At 43.8% G+C, this 27,961-nt stretch overlaps 1 protein-coding gene across 1 annotated transcript in view; it reads right to left on the bottom strand.

Annotated features, from left to right (window-relative positions):
• Window positions 1-1,793: 1,793 nt before the first annotated feature.
• Window positions 1,794-27,961, bottom strand: part of KCNG4 (potassium voltage-gated channel modifier subfamily G member 4) — an 84,251-nt gene continuing 58,083 nt past the window's right edge. The window contains exon 4 of the transcript XR_014567507.1: window positions 1,794-1,815. The gene's annotated coding sequence lies outside the window, so the exon portion shown is untranslated. The remainder of the gene's footprint in view (window positions 1,816-27,961) is intronic.

The raw sequence follows: 27,961 nt of genomic DNA, 5'->3' as shown, positions 1-27,961 counted from the left end.
CAATTGCTCATGTATAAATACCAGGGTTGTTGGCTGGGTTAGTAGTTATTGTACTTGCACCACAAAATTACCGATTCCCCCCTGTAAATGTTGCTGGTGTGCATTAATTAGAGTCAACTTCAAAACCCCATGCATCTGTGTGTTTTGCTTTTGCACTGTGTACATATCACTAACTGAACTGTGCTGTGTTGCAAGAGTGAGCTGTGACTTCTTTCTTGGGTGGTCTCCTGTATGTTTCACTCAAATCCACCTGGTGCCCCAATGTGTTGTCCATTTGCAAAGCAAGCATGCATACCCAGCATCTCTGGACAGCAATTTGTGTTGATCTAATTTCAAGAGGGGTTTTCACTATGCCACTCTACATTCTACACAGGATGAACAGGCCAGTCTCAGTGAATGGTATCACAAATCTAACCTCAGAAATGGCAGTATCCAGAAGCCAGTAGGAAAACATTTCAGCCTAACAGGATGCTGTTGTTCACCTTAAGATGAGCAAAGTAATTTGTTCCACCACAGCTGGGTGCCACCACAAAAGGCTCCTGTTACACCACAGCAGATAAACTATTCAGCAATACTGATTATTAAGTTATCACTACTGTTGTGAAGAAGGGTGGCTGTTTACTTTGCAAACATTTTAAGCTCTAATTGAATTGTCATGGACAATGCTGTTTGCATTTCATTTATAAACATGTAAAACTGTTGTCCCGCTCTGCAGTTCACATGCCAACCCTGTGTGTGTGTGGATATATACCTCCCCTACAAACATCTATACATATGCCAAATTAGGATTATACTCCATGATGCATCTGATGAAACGGACACTAGTCTATAACAGTAAGGTGCCACCCAACTCCTTGGTGTAGCTTAATCTCCAGTATGGGGATCTTGAAGGAATGTGAATGCATTGCATTCATAAGTGCCAACTCCTAGGGGCCCAGCTTTTTAGGGGCCCCCAATAATTTGGGGGAGCCCCCGCATCAGGGGGCAGGTGAGGCCAAGCATGGAGCCAAGTGTAGCACAGCTTCAGTGGCTGGCTCATCCTTCTGCTGCAGCCATGGAGGGGGAAGCAGCTCCTGGCCAGTGGCTGTGGCAGAAGGAGGAACAAGAGGCTGATTGTGGAGCTGAGTGTGGCATGGCTTCATGACCGGTGCTGCCTCCTCCTGCTGCCATGTAAGGGAAGGAGCCCCCAGCCAGTACCAGCAGCAGCAGGAGGAGGAAGAAGCCAAGCGCCAAAGAGGAGGAGCTGCCGGCCACTGAAGCCGTGCTGCTGCTATGTTCGGCCTCTGCCGCCTGGCTCCTCTCGAAGTCCTGGTGTCACATGCATGCCATTACCCCTCACCCACCCAAATCTCCCTTGCAAGGTGGTGCCTCTGGTTGCATCCTTTGGATCCAAGCTTACCCTAGTCCTTCAGTGACACACATCCTTTCAACTCTGCTGATATCAAAAGGGTGAGGGACCTTTCTGTGGTGGTAGGGGGTGATTTGATATCAGATATCTCTACCTAAGAAGAGCTGTCTCTTAATACTGACGAGACCTGATGCCAGGACCCATAGAATCACAGGGCGAAAGTCTTAAATTATCTTTCTTGGAGGTAGCAGTGTGAAAGCAGTAGTGCTTTTATGTCAGGTGTCAGGAACCCTCTGTCTGGCCCTCAGAACTCTCCCCAGGCCACACACACCCTTGCTGGCCCTGCTTTGTACCCCAAGTGTTTTTGCCAGTCTGGAATGTGACATTGAAAGCAGATAATACCTCTTGCTAGAATAGAATGGATGGAGGATAGGGATGGTTTGTGTGGGTGCATAGACACTAGCCTGCTGTACAAAGGGAAAATTCACAATCCCTGCACCACCCACTTTTGAGTCTGGCCCTGCATACCACTGGCATGTGGCCCCTGGAAGGGAATGTGGGCCTTGCATGTATGCATATAGGTAACTCCTTCATGAGAGTGTTTGGTTGTGGAAGAAAAGTTGGAGAAGGTGATCAGAGGAGGAGAAAGATTTGTGGAGGGTTTGGAGAGACAACAGGGGTTTGATGTGTGGAGGAGGTAGTTGGCAGAGCTTCAGACTACAGAATTATTTGTTAGTTTTCTAGGTCACCCCCCTAGTTTTCTAGGTTTTGGGGTGTGGGTTTTTTACATTTTTTGGGGGGGGGGTGTTCTGGCTTTATGCCATTTTACTTATACAGGTATGTGTGATGACCAGGAACATAACCCCTGTTTAAGTTGTGAGCTACCTGTATTCAAAATTATGCATGTGGGGTTCACAAGAACTTCCATGCATGAACAGAAATAGGGGGGAGGCTGTCTTCAGAATTGCAATTTTCTTATCATCTGTTCCCTGTGCCCCAAGAGAATGTCCAGATTCTGGAATCTTATTTCTGAAAGCAAAGGAGCGTATGTTTGCTTACTGGCAAAGGGCAATTGTCCTTTGCTTTTATAGATAAGAAGAGATGTGTGTTTAAACGAAGCGACTGCAGACTTCTCTCTTCAACATCTAGACTTTTCATTTCTTTTTTTCCTTTTTTTTTAAAGGGGGAAAGAACTGAAGTGACGTTTACACAGCTTTATGAAAAACCCAAGTGTCAGTAGAATTGGGGGAGATAAGCTGCTGTTCCCTTAACTTCTCTAAGCCAGAGACTTTGGAGAGAGGAACTCCCTGGGAATGCTAATGGGCAACACAAAAAGCCTTTTTTATTGCCTGAAAAGAAAATGACCATTCCTAAAAGCTAAAATTACTCCTTTGCTGCAAACCTGCTTTCAAAAGCACAGATTATACTCAGAGGTCGCGATTGGCAAGGATGAGGCAGGCACCGTTCGTGGGGTATAATATCACAGCTTTATTTGGCATTTTACGAGGGTTATGACATTCGTCTAAGCTAAACCTTGTAGGGGGGTTTAAGGCCATTCAGTCCCCTTTTTCCCATGCTGCCTTGCCCCTCAGGCAATCAACTCGGGCCTGAGGCTTGTGCTCAGCATTAGCTCCAAGTTTTAGAGAAACCTTGGGCAACCCACCCTCCATACTGTCACCCCTCTTCCAGCTTGAAATGCAGCAGCAGAGATCATTCACTGTGTAGCTTAAGAGTTAATTCTGTTATCAGTACTTCAAGTAATGAAGAGGGTGTGGTGGTGGTGTTGCTTAGCAACCAGGCTGTGTAAGCATGATCCTTAGTGAGGGAGAATATGGTCTCATTGGTTGTGTAGTTCTGAGGGAGTTTTTACTTTGTATGTTTTAGTTGACTATCATTCTGCTTTGTATAAAGTCTGAACTGAAAGACAAAACCTCTCTGTTCCTTTCTTCTCAAATTATACACTGGTTTTGTTCCGTTTGCTCAGTAAAGTGTTATCAGACTTTTCTTTCTTGACTCCGTCTGTCAACACTTCCTCCTCATTGCTACACCCTGAGAATGGAGGAGAAGTTTGACTCAGTGTGCTTTTGAAGGCAAGTTTAGCTAATTCACACCTTCTGAAACAATACACAAAACAGAACACAGCCTTCAAAATGCCCCCTTCTCTGAGTTTTCCAGTGTAGTTATCCTGTGAAGTAATATGTACAAAAATACATATGCTAGGGTAAAGTATGCATAAAAATACATATATTAGTGAGCGTGACCCAACAATTAGCACTAAAATGCTGATGAGTTTTAATGAGGACTTTTAAAAAAATCACAAGCATGGAAACAGAGAGAACTGAATTTAAGACTGGGAAAATGAGAAACTGAAATTGAGGGTTTCATCCATCCCTACTTCAAAGGGAGTCCACTGTCAGGCAAGAATCCTTACCTATGGCATCAAGTTTTCTATGTCCATTGAATGTGCTTGATTGCTGACTTTTCAGCCTAAAATAATATGCATTCATATGACCCCCCCCCCCAATCTCCTATCATGGTCCAGTCCAGAAATAGGGTTATTATCTTACCCTCTGCTGTTTGTAAGAGCTAGAACTACATGCTCAGCCTATATTTTCCTATTTCCCCCTTAAAGGGCAATTTTCTATATACCTACCCTATACGTGGTTCCATTTGATCTCCCCTGGAGTGAGCTGGCATGCAGTTGCTATTATAATATCTGAGGAGGATAATTCCACACAGTGGGGGGGTCAAAAGGATTTCCTTTATGCATTCTTTCAGAGTTGCAAAAGAAATGGTTTTGCTATTTAAAAAAAAAAAATAAAAAATAAATTGGGAGAGAGAGAGATAAAGGCCCTTCTACCAAATCAATAACAAATCTTACAGACCTGAGGCAGATTGGTTCAGGAAAATTCAATACAGATGACACTGGTTTTACTTCAGCAGAGTCCTTTTCATCTGGGAGATGTAATAAGGCCAGGGCTGGTAACCTGAGCCGCTTTGTTCCTTGATTCACTTTGTGGTCATGTGCAATAACTGCTGCTTGGGGCAGGCAGTGTTTGGAGGATGGTGAATAAGCTAATATTTCACAGCCTAGCATGCTCGCGCGCACACACACACACACACGCGCGCACACACACAATCTTGAGATGCCTCCTTGCAGAGCTAGCCCTATCATTACGTAAAGCGAGTCAATGGGCTCAGGTGGCAGATGCTGGCCCTGCCATTCCTCCTCAGGGAGTCATCCCCCATTGCACACACTTGCTGATTGCAGCAAATGTGTTGGCCTGGTCTCAGCCTCCTAGTTCACTCAAACAGTATTTATGAGCAATAGCTTAAGGAAACCCCCTACTGTTGGTACTGGAGGAACATCTATTATTTTGAGAATCAGGCAGTGTGTGTGTGTAAATTTAAGAAGACCTCTGCTGGTCAACTGAAAGCACCATCCAGTTTGGTACAGTGGTACCTTGGGGTACAGACACTTCAGGTTACAGACGCTTCAGGTTACAGACTCCGCTAACCTAGAAATAGGACCTGAGGTTAAGAACTTTGCTTCAGGATGAGAACAAAAATCGTGCTCCGGTGGCACGGCAGCAGCGGGAGGCCCCATTAGCTAAAGTGGTGCTTCAGGTTAAGAACAGTTCAGGTTAAGAATGGACCTCCGGAACGAATTAAGTACTTAACCTGAGGTACCACTGTATCCAAGTTCCCATAGTGCCTCCAGTAAGCCCGCAAGGAAGGGATGAAGGGGCATGGAACAGCTAGGCAGGTTTCAGCACCAAGGACAGCTCCTAGCAAGACGCTTGCTCCCAGGGTTGGAAGTGAACTGATGACCTTGGTACTGGAACACTGATATCAAAACACAGATCCATCTTGTTCAGTCCTGTCTAAACAAGGGGTGGGTGACTTCACCCCCAAGGGACTGAATGTGCCCCTCCAGGACTTTCTATCTGGCCTTTGGGACTCTCCGAAGCCCACATCCCTTACTGGCCCTGCTGTGCACCCATACTTTTTTTGCCTAGTTGGAATGTGCCCTTGATAATAGCTCTTGCTTGTCTGGATGGAGAAATGTGTGTGTGTGTGTATAAATTAGCTTACTGTACAAATGGAAAATTGCACCAAATACGCTTGCCTCTCGCCCCACCTAACACTGCCATGAGGCCACCAGAAGTTTAGTCAGATGGAAATGTAACCCTTGAGCTGAAAAGGTTTTGCTGCCCCTGATCCATACAGTCTGGCAGAAGGTTTCAGACAGGAGCCTCTATCCCAGTTGTATGTAGATTAAACCTGGGATCTTTTGCATGCAAAGCGAGTGCTCTACCAGTGAGCCACATCTCTTCCCTGACTGTAGCGTCTGAGTTAGTGTCCTGGTCACTGCTGGATGCTAAGTTAATGACAAGCATCCTATAAGCAGAAATAAATACATGGCATTTTCTGAATGGTTAGCTGACATATTAGTTTGCATCCCAGGCTAAGTTGTTCTTTATTGTTGCTGTTGTTTATCTTGCTTTTCTGTTAGAAGCCGTCAAAGCAGCTTGTGAAGGGGAAAAACAATACAACCAAAAAGATAGAAGGAAAACCAGACAGCCAATAAATAAATAAATAAATAGGTGAATAACAGAACCTCATGAAAATCACATCTCAAACTAAAAGTGGCTGTCTATAAAAGCAGCACAACGGTAAACATTAATGCATAAATCCAGTGCAGAATTAAGGGTGCTGAAGGTTCCAAGTATATGTGGCACTTGCAATCACATCTTTGGGTTTCCTTTATGTGATTGCTTTATAAATGTGTGTGTCATAGTTGTTGTTGTTGGTGGGGTGATTGCAACAGAGGAGGGTTACCCCCCCGTACCATGACCCATATAAAAAAACCCCACCCCACGCATCTGTGATTAAATGAAGCAAAACTGATGACAGGCTTGCAAGCAGAACAGTCACTGAAGCTCATAGGCAAGGCACCCACTGAGACTTTTCAAGTTATTTATTACATTTATATGCCAACTTCTTCCGCAGAAAGCAAGGTGGCATACAAAGCTTTCTCCTCTACCCCAGCTCTCACTTTTACCCTCACAATACTCATGACTTGGCCATGGTAGTTCATGCTTTGGTAACTTCCAGATGGACTTATTGCATTGCTTTCCACATGGGGATGCCCTCAAAGACAACTTGGAAACTTCAGCTGATTCAAAATGCAGAGGTCAGATTATTGACTGGGGTTTCATTTAGATCTCATGTAACCTCTGTTTTAAAACAGCTGCATTGGTTGCCTGTTCATTTATGGGCGCAATTCAAAGTTCTCATGCTCGGGTTTAAAGCCCTAATTCAGGCATGGCCAAACTCGGCCCTCCAGATGTTTTGGGACTACAACTCCCATCATCCCTTGGTAACAGGACCAGTGTTCAGGGATTGTGGGAATTGTAGTCCCAAAACATCTGGAGGGCCGAGTTTGGCCATGCCTGCCCTAATCAAATTAGGGCCCAAATATCTGAAAGGCTTCCTTCTTGTCTACTGACACTTGTGGGTGTTAAGGTTAGCAGGGGGGAACCTCTTGGTAGTCTCTCGTCCCTCAAAAGCTTAGGTGGCAATGTCCCAGGAGAGGGCCCTAAGTTGTGTAATTCCCTCCCCACAGAGCTGCATCTGACAACTTCCTTATACAGCTTTCATCATATACTGAAGATGCACTGAATAGCCAAAGATCATCTGCTGAGGTTTATGACTGTGTGGGGATTTTAACCTTCACTTCCCAAGCCCTAGTGTCTGACACTCTATCCACTACAACATGTTGCCTTTCAATTTTTCCTTCTCTCACCAGACTATCCAAATCACATGTTACCTACAACCATCACCTTGAATTGCCTTGACCTTCTTATCTTCCTTTTCCTGCCCTCCCACTCACTCCAATCCCATGCTTAGTGAATAAATTATAGAGACATATGCTTGCATTACCATAAAGCCAGGAGCTGTGGGGAAATGTGGTGAATTCCCCCACCACTGCTCAACTCTCTAGAGTGATACATACATAGAAATTCTTGATTAAAGAAGATAAGATAGAGTGAAGGAGCGATGGGAGCGATTGTTGAGTCTAAAATTAGGAGCAGAGCTAAACCATCAGCTGAACATCAAATTGAAATCCATATCTCTTTGGAGCCTTCAGAAGTCTGAATTCCTCTTACATTTCCTCTCCTCTTCACTTTCATCTCAAGCTTTCTGTCACATCATTTCCTGGTCTTGTCTTGAGCTGAAACAAACATGTACAATTCTATCAAATACTTTCCTTGTGGACCTCTGTAGGCTCCTCAGAACCACAGGGATCAATATAAGGATGTGACCAAGGAGAAAGGTGATGGGCAAGCTGTCAATCTTTTTGGGAGGTGGGAATAGTTTTGGATTAAAAAATAAATGGGTCCACCTCCACAAGATGCTTTCTGCTTTCATTCTTCTGTTCAGAATCTGATTGAAACTGTATAGCTCATGAGAGGATGGACCTTTTTCTTCTATTAGAGCCACACATCTTCAGGAGTAATCTTTGTGGGGGACACATTCCATCAGAAGGTGGGTTTGGAACCAGTGGGGTTGGGATGTCAAAATTTGGCACGTCACCTTATTTTTGCTCCCTTTCCTCTCTCTGATCCTCAGGACTCTCCCTAAGCCACACTCATTCCCTGGCCTAGTGGAGCTGGAAAAGTCAATGTTATGCCCTCCAGATTGTTGGACTCCCAACTCCCATCAGTCCCAGTTGCAATAGCCAATGGCTCCAAGTTGATGGGAGGCTGCAGACCAACAATCTGGAGGGCACCACATTGGCCACCCCTGCTTTGGAACAGCAGGGCACAAATGTTATTCTGTCATTTATGTAGCAGAATTCTTAATAATCTATTGCCCAGGCTAAGCATATTCAATTTCTTCAACATCTTCTCATAAGATTTGGTTTCCAGGGTCCTCGCCATCATTGTCACCCTGTTTTGGACTAATTGAAGCTTGTTGATAACCTTCTCAAACTGCAGTATCCAGAACTGGTCCCAGAGGCATACCCAGTGCTTTTTTTCTTTAAAAAAGTTTAGGGGTACTCTCATTTTCCTACTCATATTGAAATACTGCCCCTCAATGAGGCCAAACTTAGATTCACAAAATGTTTAGGGGTATGTGTCCCCCTGCGTACCCCCAGGAAAAAAGCACTGGCCATATCAATCCAGGGATCAACCATGGTTTAATCAGCCATGTGATAGGCAGAAACTCAGCAGGTGTAGTCTTCACAGCACAGATGTACCATGGTGGGTAAACCTGGAACATTTTGTGCAAATGGATTATTTCTTAAAGCTAGCTTCATCAGCAAAAGGAAGGAAAGGGTGAAAAGTATTTACTTGAACATCTTTGGCTTTTCTGCACAGCAGGGGGTTGGGGGGGAGCCGTGCAAATTAATGCATTGTTACACTCCTTCCCATGCTAAATAATAAGGGACACTCAGCAGAAAATGAAATGTAACTCGCTGTTCCAGTGTTGAGGAATTGCCTAGGTGGGGATTTAAAATATGTCAGGCCTCTGCTAGAGACTGTAATAAGGTGAACAAAATGCTGTTCACTCAGCCTCTAGGAACGTATTTGTCTTGTGAATTATTCCCCACGGGCACCTGCAAAAAGTTTACCACCCTTATTATGATTTGCAAGCGAGAGCGAACGAAATATGAAGATAACACAGGCCAAAGAAGGTTCCGGGACACTGAGGCTTGCTCTCTGCCCTGGTCGCCGATTCCCCTGATGTTGAGGTGTTTCAATCATGACGGCAATCGCTCACCTGTCAAAAGTATTGATCGGTGGTGGCTTAAGGTCCCGCGTAATGAGCTTGCATGCTTTAATTGTTTCAATATGGATCTTTTCCCTTCACTTCCTGGAGTTATTAAGGCCATAGGTACAACAAATATGGTAATTGAATGTATAACGCCAGACGACAAGTCACCACGTCGTACTTAAAAGCAGGGTGAAAACGGATAAAACAGAAATATCACTTTTCGTTCTAGGGTTGTTGGGCTGAGTTATTGGTGCACATATGGGTGGTTCTGCCCCCTGGAAAGCAGTAGGATTACCTGGGAGGGCACTAAGAAGCAAGGGAGGAGGCAGGGGGCACTGGAGATGTAAACAATCACCAGATTTTGCAAAGCTGGCATCACTGGATCCAGTTCATCAGTTTTGTTGAATTAATTAAACTACATAGTTTTAATTGGATTTTGAATAAATGTGTAATTCATTGTTAGTGTTTTGAATTTTATTGTGTTATAATCTTCCTTAGTGGGTTGTGCAAACCCATACTCTGAATAATGCTATGTATAGGATTGTGGGGAGGGAACTGGGGATGAGTTTATGGAACCAAGGGATTGTGCCCCCCCCCCCGAAAGTTTAGGAATCACAGCACTTGACATTTCCCTCTGGTAGCATCTTTCCTCCATCAGGAATGCCATCCACAACATCAGAGGTTTGCTGACCTGCTCATCTTCCATGGGATACATTCTGTCATCTGCCTGCAATACCCTTTTGCACACTGTGTAGGGCAAACAGACCAGTATCTGCAAGGGAAAGAATAAATGGTCACAAATCTGGCACCAGAAATGGCCAATATCCAGAATCTGAGGGGTGTGGAGAGGGACATTTCAGCCTTCCAGGAGGCTCTGTAACTAATCTTTAAGTGGCCTTCCTTGAATAAGGGATTGCAAAAGGAGACTGAAACCAAAAATTGCAATTTGTCACAAGGCTCAGTGCCATAGTTGATAGTCAGTGTGTTGGACTAGGACATGGGAAACCCAGGTTCAAATCCCCACTGTGCCATAAAACTCACTTGGGCCTGTCACTTTCTATCTCTCAAACTAAGCTACCTCACAGAGTTGTTGTGAGGATAAAATGGAGTGGTAGTGGCCTTGATTTGTTTTATTGACCACGTTTATGGACAACTTCAAAGCATAAGGCCATCAAAGCTTATACAGTGGTACCTCGGTTTAAGAACAGTCTGGTTTAAGAATGATTCAGTTTACAAACTCTGCAAAACCGGAAATAGTGTCCCAGTTTGAGAGCTTTACCTCAGTCTAAGAACGGAATCCGAATGGTGGAAGGGCACCAGTGGTGAGAGGCCTCATTAGGGAAAGTGTGCCTCAGTTTAAGAATAGTTTCAGTTTCAGAACAGACTTCTGGAATGGATTAAGTTCATAAACTGAGGTACCACTGTATCAACTTCAGGTGCTATTGTGAAGAGACGGTAGAAACTTGTTACTTTATTATTTTCACCGCATACTGCTGAAAACAAGTCTATTCCTCTCTGCCAATTTTGGCATATTAACTTCTTTACATTTCACAAGCAGTAATTTATATGGATTACAGGGAGTCACATCCAAGCCCTGCGCTGCAATTTACATTGTTGACATCTGCAGGTCACCTTTTCCTGTTAACTCATCTGAGCCTCTGGGCCCAGGGATATATTTTTCCATTTGAATTACAAAATTAAATGAGTGCCGAGATAAGTAAATAAATGAAATCCATGTATTTCGTAATTTCCCATGAAAAGAAAAAGTGAGGAAAATATTACACTTGGCACAGTTGGATCTAATGCAACATTAATCTGATCTTACAAATACATCTCTTTTATTATTATTATTTAATCTTTGAGGAGATTGCCAAGACCTTGGAAATCATGTTTTTTGGATGGGGGAGAGGAGGAGGAGGAGAGAGAGATGATGATGTGGAAATATGTACATTAAAAACGGTGCTGAATAATCTCAGTAAATCTCAACACACCAGTCTCTCCTGGCCTAACCTGCCTCACAGGGATGTTGTATGAGTTTAAAATGCAATTTCCCCATGCTCAACAATTTATAGCCATATTTCATTAATACATGGATACAATGTTATTATAGGCTTAAAGTTCATAGTATTAATTTGGTACTGTATCACTTTATCATTACTGGATCATTTGTGTGTTTTATATTTTTATGAACAAGGATGATCCAGTTTTCCTTTTTTTTAAAGTGTCAAATGGGAGAGAAAATGAGTGTGTATTTTGTGTGTATGTGTGCATGAGAGAGGGAGGAAGGGAAAGGGAGACAGACAGACAGACAGACAGACAGACAGACAGACAGACAGACAGACATGTATGCTACCTTGAGCTCCTTGAGGAAAAGAATATAAATAAATCTTTAAAACTGGGGAGAGGAGCTTTAAAACTGGGAGTAGCTTTTATGAGCTACTATGGATGGGGAAAAATTCAATTCAGCAGCATTTAAAGGCAAACCTAAGAATTCTGAAACAACATGTGAATTGAGGCAAAGTGATCCTTTGAAATTCACACTTCTTCCCATTTTAAAATGCTGTTCTCCAGCCAAGCAAATGCAAATATCAGAGTGAAATCTGCCTGAAAATGCATGTACTGTAATACTGAAACTGACATATAAAAATGCATTCTATGAGAGAAAATTCCTTTGCAAAAAATGTGCATAGCAGGTTAATTTCGATATACAAAAAAATGTGTATTAGGAGAAATTTGCACTAAAATGCTGATGGATTTTCATAAGGCCATTTTTTTTAAAGAAAAAGAAAAATAATAAGGAACTGGTGTGTAAATGTTTAGTACTGAACTTATGACTGGAACAATCAGAAACGGAGAGAAGCTGAAATTGATAGATTTTCCTGACCCTGCGACCCATGCACAAAGAGGTTGCCCACTCCCAATACACATTTACTCAGAAGTCATTTCCACCATGTTCAGTGGTGCTTGCCTCCAGGAAAATGTACACCTGACTGCAGTCCTAAGTATGGCCAACCTTTTGCCAGACTAGGTCCCTGTTTAAAATGACCTTTTAGTCACCTCAGTGTATATGACTCCTCTGATTCACTCTCCCTCTTCTTAATCTCTTTGGAGGCAGTCTGAAGAAAGCTAAGCACCATTCTACCCCATTAGAGCCAAAGGAAATTCTACGTGCAGTTAAACATTCCTACTGATTTCACACCGATGGCACATCTGACTTTCTCAAGAGTGAACCCCAGCCTTTATATTCACGTGTCCTGGTAACAGACTATAACTAGGTTCTGTGCACATATATTTAAAGCAGACGACTTCCCACAGATGGTCCTGGGAACTATAGTTCATCACTCACAGTGCTACAATTCCCAGCATACTTAAGAAACTACAATTCCTGGATTCTTTGTGGGGAGGGGAAGTCGTGTACATTAAATATGCTTCAAAGGTATGATGTGTACCCAGCTTAAGAATTAGATTGGGGGGGGGGGAATTACTTCTTGTCCCATGGGATGAACAGCCCTCTGGAAGTATTTCTCAGAGTGGCATTTAGGAATAAGCCTGATGCTTGCCTGCTTGAACAGAGCTTCAGTATTTGTTCTCACTGGATAATCTGGGAAGACAAAGCAAAGCCTCAAAATAGTCAGTCTCCCTAAGGGCTCACCTCCCTTCCAGTCCTTTAGAAAACAAAAAATTGTTAGCATCCCATTACACATCACACTAGGACATCTTGCCAATGTGTAAAGTGCATTTCAGAAGCCCAGCTCACATCATAGACCATTGTGTGAAGAGGTGGGTGAAGTAAAATGCCAGCCATCTCTCAATTCAGAGTCTCTTTCTTAAGGTGCGCATATATATATATATATATATATATGACTATATATATATAGTCATTATCTTGGGGAGATGAATTAACTGTGCAGTTACTGCTTCCCTCAGCCACCAACCTGCCTAATCATGATCTCTGAGATCTGGTGAAACTGAAAGCAGACACTTATTCAAACACCCACCTACCCCACCCATTGGGCTACTCACATGTCCATCAGACACATGTCCATCAGAAACTTGATTGGTGAGGGTGCATGGTGTCACCCAGCTGCAGTCGAGGAGTCTAGGGAGTTGCTCAAGCAAATCAAACTGTTTGTCCATCTAGCTCTGTCTTGTCTAAACTAACTGGTAGTGGCTTTCCAGGCTTTCAGAAAGGAGTCTCTGCTCATCCTACCTGGAGATCCCAGGGATTGAACCTGGGACCATCTTACATGCAAAGCAAATTCTCTCCCAGTTAAGCTACGGCTCTCCCCCATTCTCCCTACAATTTATACCATATTTCCACCTCTCCCTATTGCATATGCAGATCCAGCTCTGATTATTTACATATTTATTACATTCATGCCCCACCTTTTCCTCCAAGGAGCTCAAGGTGGCATACATGGTTTCCTACTTCTGCATTTATTTTCTTTCTTTTTAAAATAATTTTTATTTGGTTTTTACAAATATAAAATTATAATAATACCAGAACACACATTCACAATTAAAAGATTCCTCCACATCTCTGGACTTCCCACCTTCCCCTCCATGCATTCTATTGATAAACCTTTTCTACTGCATCTTTTTCAGGAATCCTTTTTTTTTAATAACTCCATTATCTCCATAGTACTTGTTACATTTCAAGTGTTATTGCAATCCTGCTAATGTTTTCATCTTCTTAAAGTGGTCTCCAGGATAAATTATCCCCTCCCCCCATTCCTTATTGAAGTTTTGGTCTTCTTGGTTCCTTAGCTTTCCAGTCAATTTTGCCATTTCAGCATAACGGTAAAGGGACCCCTGACCATTATGTCCAGTCATGACCGACTCTGGGGTTTATCGCTTTATTGGCCGAGGGAGCTGGCGTACAGCTTCCAGGTCATGTGGCCAGCATGACTGAACCGCTTCTGGCAAACCAGAGCAGCACACGGAAACGCCATTTACCTTCCCGCTGGAGTGGTACCTATTTATCTACTTGCACTGCATGCTTTCAAACTGCTAGGTTGGCAGGAGCAGGGACCAAGCAATGGGAGCTTACCCCATCGTGGGGATTCGAACTGCAACCTTCTGATCGGCAAGTCCTAGGCTCTGTGGTTTCACCCACAGCGCCACCCGCGTCCCGTATTTCAGCATAGTCCAACAGTTTAATTTGCCATTCTTTTCTGGTAGGGACTTTATCTTTTTCCATCTCTCCTACCTCTGCATTTCATCCCCACAGCAACCTTGTAAGGTAGATTAGGCTGAAAGGCACACTGACTGGCCCAACGCCACTCAGTGAGTTTTCTGGCTGCAGGATACAGAAGGGTGTGTGAGTGTGTGTTGAAATGATCCTACCATACAAAGCTAACATTTGCACTTGATGCTCCACCCACTTTTCCCTCTGGCCCCACCCACCACTGGCTTGTGCCCCAGACAGGAATATGGGCCCCAGGCCGAGAAATGTTCTCCACCCCTGCTCTGGTGCTTCCAGCCCCGCTGCCTCCTGTTTTGGCTTCTGGGCATCAGAGCATATTTTGCAACAAGACAAAACACAAGCGTGACTCCTCTGCTGGCTATGGAGCCAGTGCCGAGTTCATGTTGGTGCCAGCGATGAGCATCCAGCAAATCTGTTTATTTCTCCCTCCAGCGGAAATGCCGCCCAGCTTTCCTCCCAAGCCAGACTTCAAGCTGTTCGGTAAGATGTTCCATCCTGAAAATGCCGGTTGAGAAGCAGAGAGGAAAAGTCCTGTGATTAACAAGAGGGGCTTAAGGCTTCCAAAGAGGGTTGGCTGAACACACACAAGTGCACACTCATGCATGCTCAGGGCTTTCCTTCTTACAGAAATGTTAAAAGGATCTCTCCTCCTGAATTTCTGATTCCTCCTCCCCTTTCCTGAACTCAGGGGGACAGTAATTGTTTTGTTGTTGTTTTTCCTGAGAGGCTTAATTCTTATCAATAAATTATGGAGTTCCTTCTCCTCTCTGGCTGTTTCAGTCTTAAATTCCTTTCTTGTAACTTCTTGGGATGAGCTTACTAGTGTTTCCCTTTGGCTAGATACCACACAAACACTGCTCCTTCTTCAGCAAAGGTTGAAAGTTTATCATCAGCTTTTCTCTGCATTGTAAGAGGTCTGAATCACAGGCCTCTGCTGCAAAGCCACAGCTGTGACTGGAGCAAATGGGAGCTTTCCTCTCCATGCAAACATCAGGCATGGAGGAAGAAGTGTTCTGGACTGGTACCAGAAGGGGACAAAGGGTTAAATCGGCGTCCCTGTTTTCCATGCTGGGTCCACTCTGCAACTGCTCCCCAATGCACTATTTCCAAAATAAAAAACCATGCAGTCACTGACAAACAGTATGATTTGCATTGCATGCAGTTTGACCCTTAAGCTGAGGTCTTTCCAAGCGCTGGCTGCTACCATAGGTCTTTTAAACTCAAGAGATGGGGAATTTGCAGCCCTTCCAGATGTTGTTGGCTGGCAACTCCCATCAGCCCTGCCCATTGGTCATGCTGGCTAGGACTGATGGCAGTTGGATTACTACTGGGGGGCGGGATTTGTTTGTAGCCCACTTGGCCTGGAAAACTGTGAGCACAAAGAGACAAATTTGGGGGTAGCAAAAAGTTCTTTCCTGCAGTTATCATGGGCAGAAAAGAAGCACACATGTGTGGAAAGGGCAAGGAGAAGTGATGTGGTCCGATGTAATTTGTTGCTCTGTCACACCACACCCACAGCTATATTGGTCAAAAAGCCATAGTTCCATGATACAACAGGTACTGCGGTGTGAAAGGAAGATTAGAAAATGGGACGGCAAGACTAGCTTAATAATAAGGGAAACTAACATGATGTTCCCTTTGCTTGAATTCACCCAAAGCAAAAAAGCAGCCAGCCCAGAACCTGTTCACCAGAGCTATTTGAAATGTGCAGCCTCTGCTAACTGGTATTTTCAGAATGAACCAGACATTATACTGAATCCACCAAGGTGGGTGCCTGCAATCCCACTTCCCAAATACATTTATATTCAAATAATGTGTGACCAAAGATTCCAGCCAATGCTTAATATATATATACGAGTTTTTTTCCTCTCCTTTTAAAACTCCTGTATCACAGATCTCTGCTCTTAAGCAACAAATATTCTCAAGATGTGCAGTTCTCATTCCTGCTTGTGGGACCATATTTATTATAGGATCTTCCCCCTTGGCAATTCAGCCAAAGGTAGTCAGTTGCCTGACATGCAACAGCCTGCTTCTGGCCAAGCTAACACATCGGATTTCACATGGCTGATTATGCTTTTGTCAAAGCTGCAAAAACCAATCTCCCCTCCTGTCATAGGTCAGGCAGCTTTGCTTTGTCCAAGGAAGGGGAGCGGATGGAAGAAGCTTCTGGATGACCACAAAAGGTTTGCACAGCAACAAGTGGGTTGCATCCCTTGAAAGCTGCTTCTCTGTGTCATGACAGTGAAGCCCCAGGTTTGAGGTTTCTGCATCAGTAGACCTCCACCCCGACCCATCCATGCGCCTGTGATGTGCTTGCCCTCACAGCATAAGTGGGCCAGGTCAGCAGCTCTTCCAGGAAGCTGCCATGTTAATTTCCCACAATGCCCTTGACACATGACCTCAATCTAAGGCATTGTGGGAAATTAACTTGGTAATTCCAAGACCCATATGACTTGCACAAAAAACATTGCTTAATGGAGGGGAAAATAGGAAGCAGCCTGCACCAGGTCAGCCCATCAGTCCATCTACAAATGCCTCTCCAGAACTTCAAAGAGAAAGAGGTCATTCCCAGCCCTACCTTGAAATGCCAGATTTACTTAACATTTTGTATATGATGGAAATTGGATCAGTTAGCAGTGGTTTCTGACATATTTTATTTTATTGCTGGAACAAACACACACACACACACACACACACACACACACACACTTGCAAGAAGCTTTCTTCTTAATCTTTTGTCTTTGCATTTCTATTGCTGCATTTCTAAGTTTAATTTAGATTGCAGTCAGCATATGCAATATCAATTCTTCCTAGCTATCTGCTTTTCCAAGAATCCCAGCAGAGGGAGGGTTTGGAATCTGGGAGTCCTCCAGCGCCAGACTCAAAAGCACAACCCTTTTCACAATTTACTCTTGGCACAAATTAAGAAACCATCCAAACTGGATTGCTCAGTCATTTAGCGTGACTGCCTATCTAAAGTGGCTACCTCAGAGGCTCGCCTTAAGAGAGGATTCCTTATGAATTCAGTCTATTTCCAGAGTTCGTAACTTTCATTTGACCAGGAAGGCTGTAGTTCTCTGCTAAGCCTTAGTTTACCTCTTTTTCCCTGTAGTTAATCGAAATTTCATTAATATGTATGGTGCGAATATGCACATATTCTTCTAGCCCTACACTGTTGCACAGGCTAAGTACCACAACTGAAATGAATGACCCTTGTGCAGGGTGGGATAGCGGTTAGCGTGTTGGGTTCTGATCTCCCCTCAGGTATGAAGTTCCCTGGGTGACTTAGGACACTTGGCCATCTTTCAGCATAACAGAGGTGTTGTGAGGATCAAATGGGAAGGGTGCAGATGTAGCCATCTTGAGCCTCTTTGAGGAAATGTGAGAATACACACCTAATAAGAAACCTTCCTCTGTGGAGTTTTCCCATAAGGATATAGGAAGGTGCCTTAATACCAGGTGAGATGATCTGCCCAACTGACCCGTTATTGGTTATTCCCATTGCTGCCTGGACCCAACCCATCAGCTTGCAAAGGCTGTGCTGTATCACAGGGTGATGATGGTCCCTTCCCTGACAGTTCCTAGCAGACCATGCAATATATTAAATAAAATCCTTCCTATGGTTTTCTTTGTTAAACTGCCAAGATCTTGCAGGAGCAACAGCTAGATGCAAAACAGGTTAGGAAGTATAATATTTAATCTGTTACTGTGCATTATGCTTCATCTATCAAACAGAGTGTGAACGAACCCAGCTATCTGTTTAATGAATGCATTCTGAAAGAATTCGGATCCCGCAGAAGTGCATATTTTGTAAAGCTGTCTGGCTATGATGAATCGGAACGATGCAGCTTATTATTAATTAAACCCAAAGATCAACAAGGCTGGTGATGGCTCTTTGCATACACTCTTCACTTCAGTGAGTCCTACTGTTTATTTCCCAGCCCTTCTAATGAAATGCCAGAATTGCTGCATATTATTATTTTTCGCCATTAACAAATAAATTTGAATGGATCCATCCTAAATATTTGGAGGGGGAGGGAATATCTTCATTACAGAAGAAAAACATCAGGCAATTAGCCTGGAGGATGCTGCAGGTGACACAGTTGTGACATCATTAACCAGCTCACGTGTATAAGATTTGCAAAAACAAATTTCTCTGCTTCCCACCTTTCTAAAGAATTTTAACGGGGTTTTTTTGAGTGAATATAGATGTATTATTTGAAAGAGCATTAATCACGGTGAGATCTTTGACTGCAGTGTGAAGGCAACTTAATTGTGGCCTTGGAACTTCCAACATACATAGCACAAGGTCAAATGCTGCATCAGCCACTGATGTCCCACTGGTGAGTCAGACAGGCAGCCCATGTTTAAAATATATATTTAACAGCACAGGTTACCAACTTCAGTAAAATATTGGGGTGGGTGGGCAGGTAAGCCCCGCCCTGCAATATCGATCACCTGACACAGTGCACACACACCATTTGAATGGCAATGCCCATCAACTTTGGGAGGGGTGGCCTCCTCAAATATTTTATTGCGGGGGGGGGACAAAGACCCCTTAGCCCTTAGGGGTTGGCTCCTATATAACAGCACATCCTAGGAACATTCAATCACTCTCTGCTGGTGTGGAATAATGAGGCAAATTTTACTCCTCCTCAAATTAAACTAACATGTCAGAAAACCTCTACCCCTCCACCACGTCAGATATGCCCCCCCCTACAAAGCCTCAAGTGACTCTGTTCTATGCTGATGAAGAATTTACCTCTGCCCATCTCAAAATGCTCCACTTCTACACACTGCAAGGAAGTGTCAAGAGTGGATGACTTGTAATACAGAATGACCACAAACGTTTCTTCTCTGTGCTTGTTCAGTGCCATTATTCAGGTTGTTATAATCACCACCATCTTTATTAAGGGCACGTAGGCTTCACCCTTTAGCCAAAAAATGCTCTAATATGGTTCCTGCCTTCAGGCTCACAATCTAAAAAAGACATAAGGATAGGGTGGCTCCTGCCACACAGTTCTTTCTTCGAGCAGTTGACTTGACTGCAGTTACGATCCTCTTCCCTCCCTGATATCAGTGGCTGTTCTCACTATCTCACCATCCCACTACCACCACGCCCAGGAGCAGAGATTGTGACAGTGTACAAACCAGGAGAGTAAGACACCAAAATGTTGGTGAAAAACGGGGGCGTGGGAATTCAAATCAGTTTATAATGGCTCCATGGTCAACAGTTGATTTGTTCTACCAGGTGTAAATTTTGACTCAGTTTAAAAATGCCTTTTATTTTTCTCTTTCTTCCTTGGTGGCACTCTCTCCCCCCCCCCCCCCAATTCCCTTGTTTCCAGAAGGTCATTTCATTTTTCATTCTCCTTCTCTGAGCAGATCTCTTTTCTTTAATTTTATTTAATTGATGATAACTAATTGGCTCCCACTTTGGGGAAAAGTGCCATCAGAGCCTGCTGGGTTTTTAATTTTTCCGCCTTCCTAAGTAGCATCTCAGGTGGAGGTCTGGAAATTAAAACCTCTTTTCTTTTCTTTTCTTTTCTTTTCCTTTTTTAAAGGTAACATTACGATGAAGGTTATTAACTTACTTGTGAGCTCCATATTTCACTTCTCAGATACTCCTCTCTTTCACTTTGAGTACTAGCTGCTGCTATGAGCCCCTTTTGTGTAAGAACATGTCCCTATATAGGGAAGTTCCAGGAGGCTGGGCTCCATTCATTTGGGTCTAAACAGAGACAACATTTAGACAATGCCTCTGAATACCAGTTGGTGGGAATCACAGGTGGGCCGAGTGCTGCTGAGTTCATCTCCTGCTTGAGTGCTTCCTATAGACATGTGGTTAGCCACAGAATGCTAGACTAGATGGGACATCGGCCTGATCCAGCAAGCTCCCCTTATCTTCTTATGCTTGGATCAAGAAGAGCTATACTGAACAAGACACAAGCAGGAATGCAAGAGACTCACCATGCCGCTACCTGAACTGGGCAGCGCTGGTGGGCAGGGATGCCTGAATGTGTGTTGGAGAAGACCTCTCTTTCTCAAAAAAGGTGCTTAAAAGTCAAGTGGCCAAGGGTCCTACTTTATAGAAGACAGTCCTCTGTTTGAAGGAATCCTTTACTTGAAGAGTTGTCCTGTCCATGTCCAGTTTAAAGATAAGGAACCACAAGAAGGAAGATGTGGGGCGGGACTTGAACTTGCCCAGTTTTGGGGGGGGCTTGTGGGTGGGGGCGGGGACTTATCCTTCTATTCTATTGCAGACGTGCTTCCAAGTAAGCCTACATTTTTTGCTATTGCGGATTACGAGAACAGTATGTGCTCTCCCACCTATGGTGCTGATGATGGGAAAATTTCCCCCACTTTCAGTTTCAAAACAAAAAAAGCCCTTTCTGGTGCGGATGAGTTTCTGTCTCGAGTGAAGCTTTTGTGTTGCCCTCCAGCGCCACCTTGCTGCCCATCGCAGTATCGTTTATTGCTTTTTCAAAAGGCTCCTTCAATTCTTCGGTTTCTGCTCTCCGCCACCAGGAACTCTTTCCCGCGACAGGAAGCCCTTGGACCACCCTCTCCCTCCTCAAAAAGGCCCTGCAAGACAAGCAGTCCCACTTGCTCCCACTTGCATCTTGCTCCCACTTGCATCTCCTGTGACAGTTCTCCTCGTGTCTCTTTATTGCAACCTCCCTTACAACACCCCTGTGAGGTAGGATAGGCTCAGGTAGTAACTGGTCCAGTGAGACTCACAGCAGTGAGATCTGTACCTGGTTCTCCCTGGTGATGGGGCAATGCTGTAACCTCCATCTCTCTCTCTCTCCTCTTTATATCCCACTCAGAGCAATGGAGATTAAGGGTGCTGTATATAGTCATGGTGAGAAATGTATTCAGAATAAATCCAGGTCAAGCTTGAGGCAAGGGTGGTGTTTGGCTGTTGAATATTAGGCACTCTTGGAGTGGAGAGACCTGGGTTCAAACCCATGCCAAGCTATGACACTCACTAGGTGTCCTTTGGCCCAGTCTCTATCTCTGAACATAACCTGCCAATGACCTGCAGTCCTGCCTCTAAATCAGGGCTTCCCAAACTTGGGTCTCCAGCTGTTTCTTCGGACTGCACCTCCCATCATCCCTAGCTAGCAGGATCAGTGGTGAAGAATGATGGGAATTGTAGTCCAAAAACAGCTGGAGACCCAAGGTTGGGAAAACCCTGTTCTAAAGGATTGATTCCTCCTTCACTTGCCATGCAAATGGGCCTTTTTATAGCCCCATTGTAAAGTCCACCCACCTCACACCCTTCCTGGGGTCCTGGATCATGCTCTACTCCCTGCTACATTTTTGGAGATAGGCAGGTAACATTCAGCAACGTCTAAGTGAATTACTAGAATCAGACAGGAGCTAAATCACAACATTTTCCCAACAGGATCCCCATCAGTTCTTGCTGGAAGATGGTATTTACGTCCTCAGTAAAATGTTCCTTTGCAGATGAGCAATTGTTACCCTAACCACTGCAAAGTGGTCTCTGGATCTATTTTAAGCTGCATAATGTACTATTCAATATCCTTTTGATTATGGCAGAGATTTGAGCCTTTACTTGAAGAGCATGTCCCTGTGTGTAAGTTTTGTTGATGTGAGTACTGCAAATGTATTATTTACGACAGAGAAAAGTCCCCCCACCCCCCCACCCCCGCTGCCTCCTTTCGCTGTTTAAGGCAGTGCAGGTGCTTTTTGCAAGACCCTTTGCTGTGTCTCAGGAATGACTACAGCTCCACCTAGTGGGAAAGCATGTGGGCATTTTTCCTACATCCTGTTATCGCCAATCTCTTATGGCATAGGTTCCCCATGTTTTAAAATGGATCTTGTTTGTGCATATTTAAGGCTTGTTCTTTTTAGGAAGCAGAAAATGGAGGGTGCTGTATATTTTGGAGTGAGCTCAAGGAGATTTAACAACAGCTCTGAAAGGTTCACACTGCTTGATATCATTTATTAGAAGAAGCAAAAATAAGCCACACCTCAGTGGGACTCCGAATGCTTGCAGGCATCCCCCGACTCTTAAAAAGGAATCTTCTGTATCTAGGGCAGATTCCAAAGTCATCAAAAGCCTTAGCGCACAGCAGAATAGACTTGATAATAACAGAAAGTGGGATGCTCCCAGTGCAGATAGAATAATAGAATTGTAGATTTGGAAGGAGATCTCTGCTTGAAAATCTCTAATGAAGGAGAGTCCACAATCTCCTGAGGGAGTCTCTTCCACTGTTGAACAGCTCTTACAATCAGAAAGTTATTCCTGATGTTTAGTTGGAATCTCCTTTCTTGTAACTTGAAGCCATGGTTTGAGTCCTACCTTCCAGAGCAGGAGAAAACAAGCTTGATCCATCTTCCATGTGACAGCCCTTGAGATATTTAAAGATGGCTATCAAATCTCCTCTCAGTCTCCTCTTTAAGAGGCTAAACACACTCAATGCCTTCAAGCGTTCTTCATAAGGCTTGGTTTTCAGACAGCTGTTGCAGCAAAAAACAACCACCACAATGCAGTGGTGTGGCTAACTTCTTGCCCTTCAGATGTTGGTGGACTACAGCTACCATCATCCCTGACTAGTAGTCATGACAACCAGGGCTGATAGGATCTGGAATCCAACATCATCTGGAAGACCACATTCCCCAACTCTACTCCAGAGGAAGAGTGGGTACCACTGCCTTCACTCTGATTGGTTACAGGGCAAGGCTTCCAATGCTTCCAATGAAGAAAAATGTATGATGTTGGCACAAGCTATGGCAACTTTTAGGAGTGCTGTTGCCACTGGTGTTAAGTTTGCTACCAGACTTACACCCTTTCACAGCCCCCTCTCCCAATGTACCAAAGTGCTCTTGGGTTTCTTTGCTTAAATTGAAGTTATAGCAGAGTTTAAAGCTTGGAAGCTGAAACTATCCAGTCCCACCACCAGCTGTTGTGTTTCATTCTCATGACAGCAACATTGCTTTAAAAAGGTTAATAAAACAGTAAAAGGGAGAAAAGGTTCTTTACCTGCTTCTTCTTCATATTTACAAGAATGGCTTTGGATTCTAAACTCACATGGTGGGAGCTAGTTCCAGGGATGCCTCATTCAGGAGAGATAGAGTGATAGATGATGATAGATGATAGATAGATAGATAGATATAGATGATAGATAGATAGATGATAGATAGATAGATATAGATAGATAGATAGATGATAGATAGATAGATAGATAGATAGATAGATAGATAGATAGATGATAGATAGATAGATAGATGATAGATAGATAGATAGATAGAGATAGAGATAGATAGATAGATAGATGATAGATAGATAATAGATAGATATAGATGATATAGAGATAGAGAGATAGAGAGATAGATAGATAGAGAGAGAGAGAGAGAGAGAGAGAGAGAGAGAGAGAGAGAGGGAGGAGAGAGTGTGTGTGTGTTTTGCAAGGAACCACAAAGTGTATTTATCCCTATCTGTTGGTTTCAGCCCTGCCCTCTGCTGAATGGAGGCATGCAAGTTTGCTTAAAATCAACAAATGTCACCTTCAACTTTGCTGCATGCTAAAGCTTTTCTTTGCAGGGCATTTAGCTCAGCTCTGTTTATTAACAATATACCCATGACCTAACCATGTTGACTCTTGCTCTTGTTGTTGTCAGTCCCCCACCCCACCCCCGCCATCTCATTAAGTTTTTCAGTTAGAGAGTTAAAAACAAAAACTTCACAAGTCATTGCATTCATAGGAGGATCCCTCTCACATGCACAGACACCATCCTTTAAATCTCCTTCTCCTTTGTGGCAAAATGCAAAAGAGGATATAATCTGTTGGGGAGCCGGAATCTGAGAATTGGCCTCCTGAGGTTTGATCATGGTGCTGGAGATGAATGGAGATGTATCAACTCTGGCATCTCAAAGCTATGCAATTTGCTGTGGGAGAGAGGAAGGACCGGTGGATTCAGTGGAGGATGGGACAGAGACCTTTCAGTTTCTATTAGGGATGGGGATTCAGCCAAACAGGCAGGAATAACTCCCCAAGTCCAAGAATGAAAACAAGGACTGCAGGTTCGAGAAGAAAGACCCGTTATAAAGACTGAAAGAGCCAGTTGCCATCACCTGTAGGATACAGTCCCATTAAAAACGAGGATTCTCAGGAGGAAACTTCCCAGGTGAAGAGAGACAGGCATGCATAAACACCTTTGCTGCATCATTATTTTTTTTACCTACCACAATGCAATTTGGGGAAAACACTGCCTCTGCCAGTGTAAAGTAAAACCTGTCAGTGCCCATGGTACCTTCCCAATTCTCCCATTGCAGATGCTATTCGCATCCCCCCTTTTTTATATAAAAAAGGTTTCAAATTAACATTTAAATTATTTTCAATCCTTTCCTTGACTACATTTCCCTAATAATCATTTCTTTCATGATTGCGTCCCTCTCCTTATAATTGTAGCATCCCTCCCACTTTCTTTTGATTTCCTTTGATGCTCATTTATCCCTCCATTCTTTCTTCAGCGAAGCTTAGCCCTCCTCTTGCCCTCTGGATCTAACTCCCTTCCACAGGTTAGTAGCTATTGATCCAATCATTCTTTTTCATCTTACTTCAGAAATTATTAAAGACTCTGCTGCTTTTCCCTATCAACAGCCTCTTGGACTTCAGTTTTGTCCTATTCCTAGGTCAATTGTTTAACTCCCTTTTCTTCTCATGCTTTCCCATCTTATCCTTTTCTCTCTAACTCATTCCTCCTCCTGAAAGGCATTTGTTTGCCTTCTGTGAGGGTAGGAATCAGCTACTCATGATTGCCATATGATCTCTTGTTTCAGAGCCAACGTGTTCTAGTGGGTAAAGCATTGAACTAGTACCCGGGAGACCAGGGTTCAAATCCCCACTCATCCATGAAGCTCACTGGGTGACCTTAGGCCAGTCACTGTGTCTTTCAGCCTAAGCTACCTCACAGGTTTCTTGTGGGGATTAAATGAGGAGGGGTAGAAGAACCATGTTTGCCACTTGGAGCTCCTTGGAGAAAAAAGCGGGCTATAAATACATAAAATAAAATAAGTAAGATAGCATCCTTCTTGCACCTGAACAAATCATAAGCATGGGTGTGCCAGAGGGTGAATGCTGAGGTGAAGGCTAGGCAAGGGAAACATTCTGGCCCATATCATAGATGCAAAAAGGGCAGAAGCCCACAATGGTTGTCCCAGACTGAGACAGGATTTTGGATCTAAGGGAGGAAAAAGGGAATGGGAGTACAAGAGCAAGAGAATCTTGTTTGGATGAAGCTATAGAACAGAGGGTGACAGCAGCCACGAAATTAAAAGACGCCTGCTTCTTGGGAGAAAAGCAATGACAAACCTAGACAACATCTTAAAAAGTAGAGACATCACCTTGCCAACAAAGGTCCGTATAGTAAAAGCTATGGTTTTCCCAGTAGTGATGTATGGAAGTGAGAGCTAGACCATAAAGAAGGCTGATCGCCAAATAATTGATGCTTTTGAGTTCTGGTGCTGAAGGAGACTTTTGAGAGTCCCATGGACTGCAAGAAGAACAAACCTATCCATTCTTAAGGAAATCAGCCCCGAGTGCTCACTGGAAGGACAGATCGTGAAGCTGAGGCTCCAGTACTTTGGCCACCTCATGAGAAGAGAAGACCCCCTGGAAAAGACCTTGATGTTGGGAAAGATGGAGGGCACAAGGAGAAGGGGACGACAGAGGACGAGATGGTTGGATAGTGTGCTCGAAGCTACCAGCATGAGTTTGACCAAACTGCGGGAGGCAGTGGAAGACAGGAGTGCCTGGCGTGCTCTGGTCCATGGGGTCACGAAGAGTCGGACATGATTAAACGACTAAACAACAACATAGAACAGAGAGGAAACAATAGGGAATTGCTATGAACTCCTCAGCCCCTTCAGGATCCAGCATGATTTGGCAGCCCCAAATGGACCAGAAAGAGGAGGAAGACCCATTGGCCCATCTAGCTCAGTATTGTCTACACTGGGTGGCAGCAGCAGTCCAGGAGGTTGCCCCCCCCCCCCCGGCCTGTCTGCAGAAACCAGACTCTGAATACCCATTCAGTACAGATCATTTTGAGTGGAGTCGTATTCTCCTGCCAGGGAAAAGAACGCTGGTGGCCGTGGTCCAATCCGCAACAAATTGCCTTTGTTCTTCCAATTAATTTTGCCTTCCACTTAGTGTGCAGCACATGTATAATTAGCTCTCCGAAATGAGAGGGAAATGTTGTTCTGGAAAAAAGCGTATGAAATACCCCAAAGAGACCGTCCAGCCGGCTCTCCCCAGTGTTCTCCATCATATCTGTTACCACTTTAATTACCAGCGAGCTGCCTTGTTTAAAGTTATTTTATGGATGAGGCCTTCCCCACTATTAGGAAAGCGGCAATGTAGAAAAGTGGTGGGAAGTGTCACAGAAACTGCATTTTTCTGTATGGATCTGACATTGTGCATGTGCTCCCTTTAGCTGGGTCAGAAAACCCTGTGGTGTGAATGTCTGGATATAACATCCTTGCAGTGGGTGGGCGTGGGGAAAGAAATCAAAACATAAAACATTTCTATTTGGAAAAACCTTGGCTGGCGTTTTCAAGTGTTTTACTTGAAAACTCAAGCAGACCAGTTATTCCCTACCTTTTAACATGCAGTACATCTGCTATATAGGCACTGTGGTGTAGTAGTTGGACTAGGATCTGGGAGAACAGGGTTTGAATCCTCACTGAGTCATGAAGCTCATTCAGTGACCTTGGACCAGTCACTGTCCCTCACTCTAACCTACTTCATGGGATTTATGTGAGGGTAAAATGAGGATAAGGAGAACCATGTACACCACCTTGAGTTTGTCCTCCTCTATCCTCCCCATCAGAATGCCAAGTTAACCCAGTTTCTGCACCAATGAAAGCTGCATTCTAACAGCCGCAGATTTTGCCTGTAATTCTGGGAGATATGTGCTGCTCATGTCTCCTAATCTAAGACTCCAACTGTTTCAGTTTCCTTGATTCAATTCTCTCAGTTGCAGCAAGCTCTAGAGAACATCTCAAAAACATCCATTCTTCCCCCACTTTTGCTCTCGTTGTCAATTGTCAGTCTAACAACTGTTTTAAACACAAACACACTCCCCCATGTCCAACTGACTAGTACAAATTTATGGGAATTTAGGACTAATGTTAGCTTTCTCTCAGATTCCATTTTGTCCTCTTCTTATAAAAGGTTTTCAGAATTTTCAGCACTGGACTCTCTCGACTACATCTTTGTTAATAATCTCACTTCTGATTTTATCCTGCCTGCTTTTAAACTGGCTGGATACATATTTACTACAGTCTTCCTCAACCTGGTGCACTCATTTGCTACATATATATTTCACCTTCATCCAATGGTATTCAGGGTTACTAAAGCAAACACAATTTTTAAAGAGTAGATTGGTGGCCTCTTTAGATCTAGATGTTGTTGGACTCCAACTCCTATCAGCTTCAGCTACCATGGCCAATGATCAGGAATGATGAGAGCTAGGGGTTCAACAATGTCTGGAGGGCACAGCACTGGTTATCCCAGTTTTAGATACTGATGCAGCCTACTCTAGTGATTCCCTCTCACAATGGAACAATGACAAGTTCTTTTTAAGCTCCC

This window comes from Podarcis gaigeae (assembly GCF_964106915.1).
Source record: "Podarcis gaigeae genome assembly, chromosome: 8".
In the NCBI taxonomy this organism is placed as follows: Eukaryota; Metazoa; Chordata; class Lepidosauria; order Squamata; family Lacertidae; genus Podarcis; species Podarcis gaigeae.
This window is presented reverse-complemented; position numbering and strand designations above follow the sequence as displayed.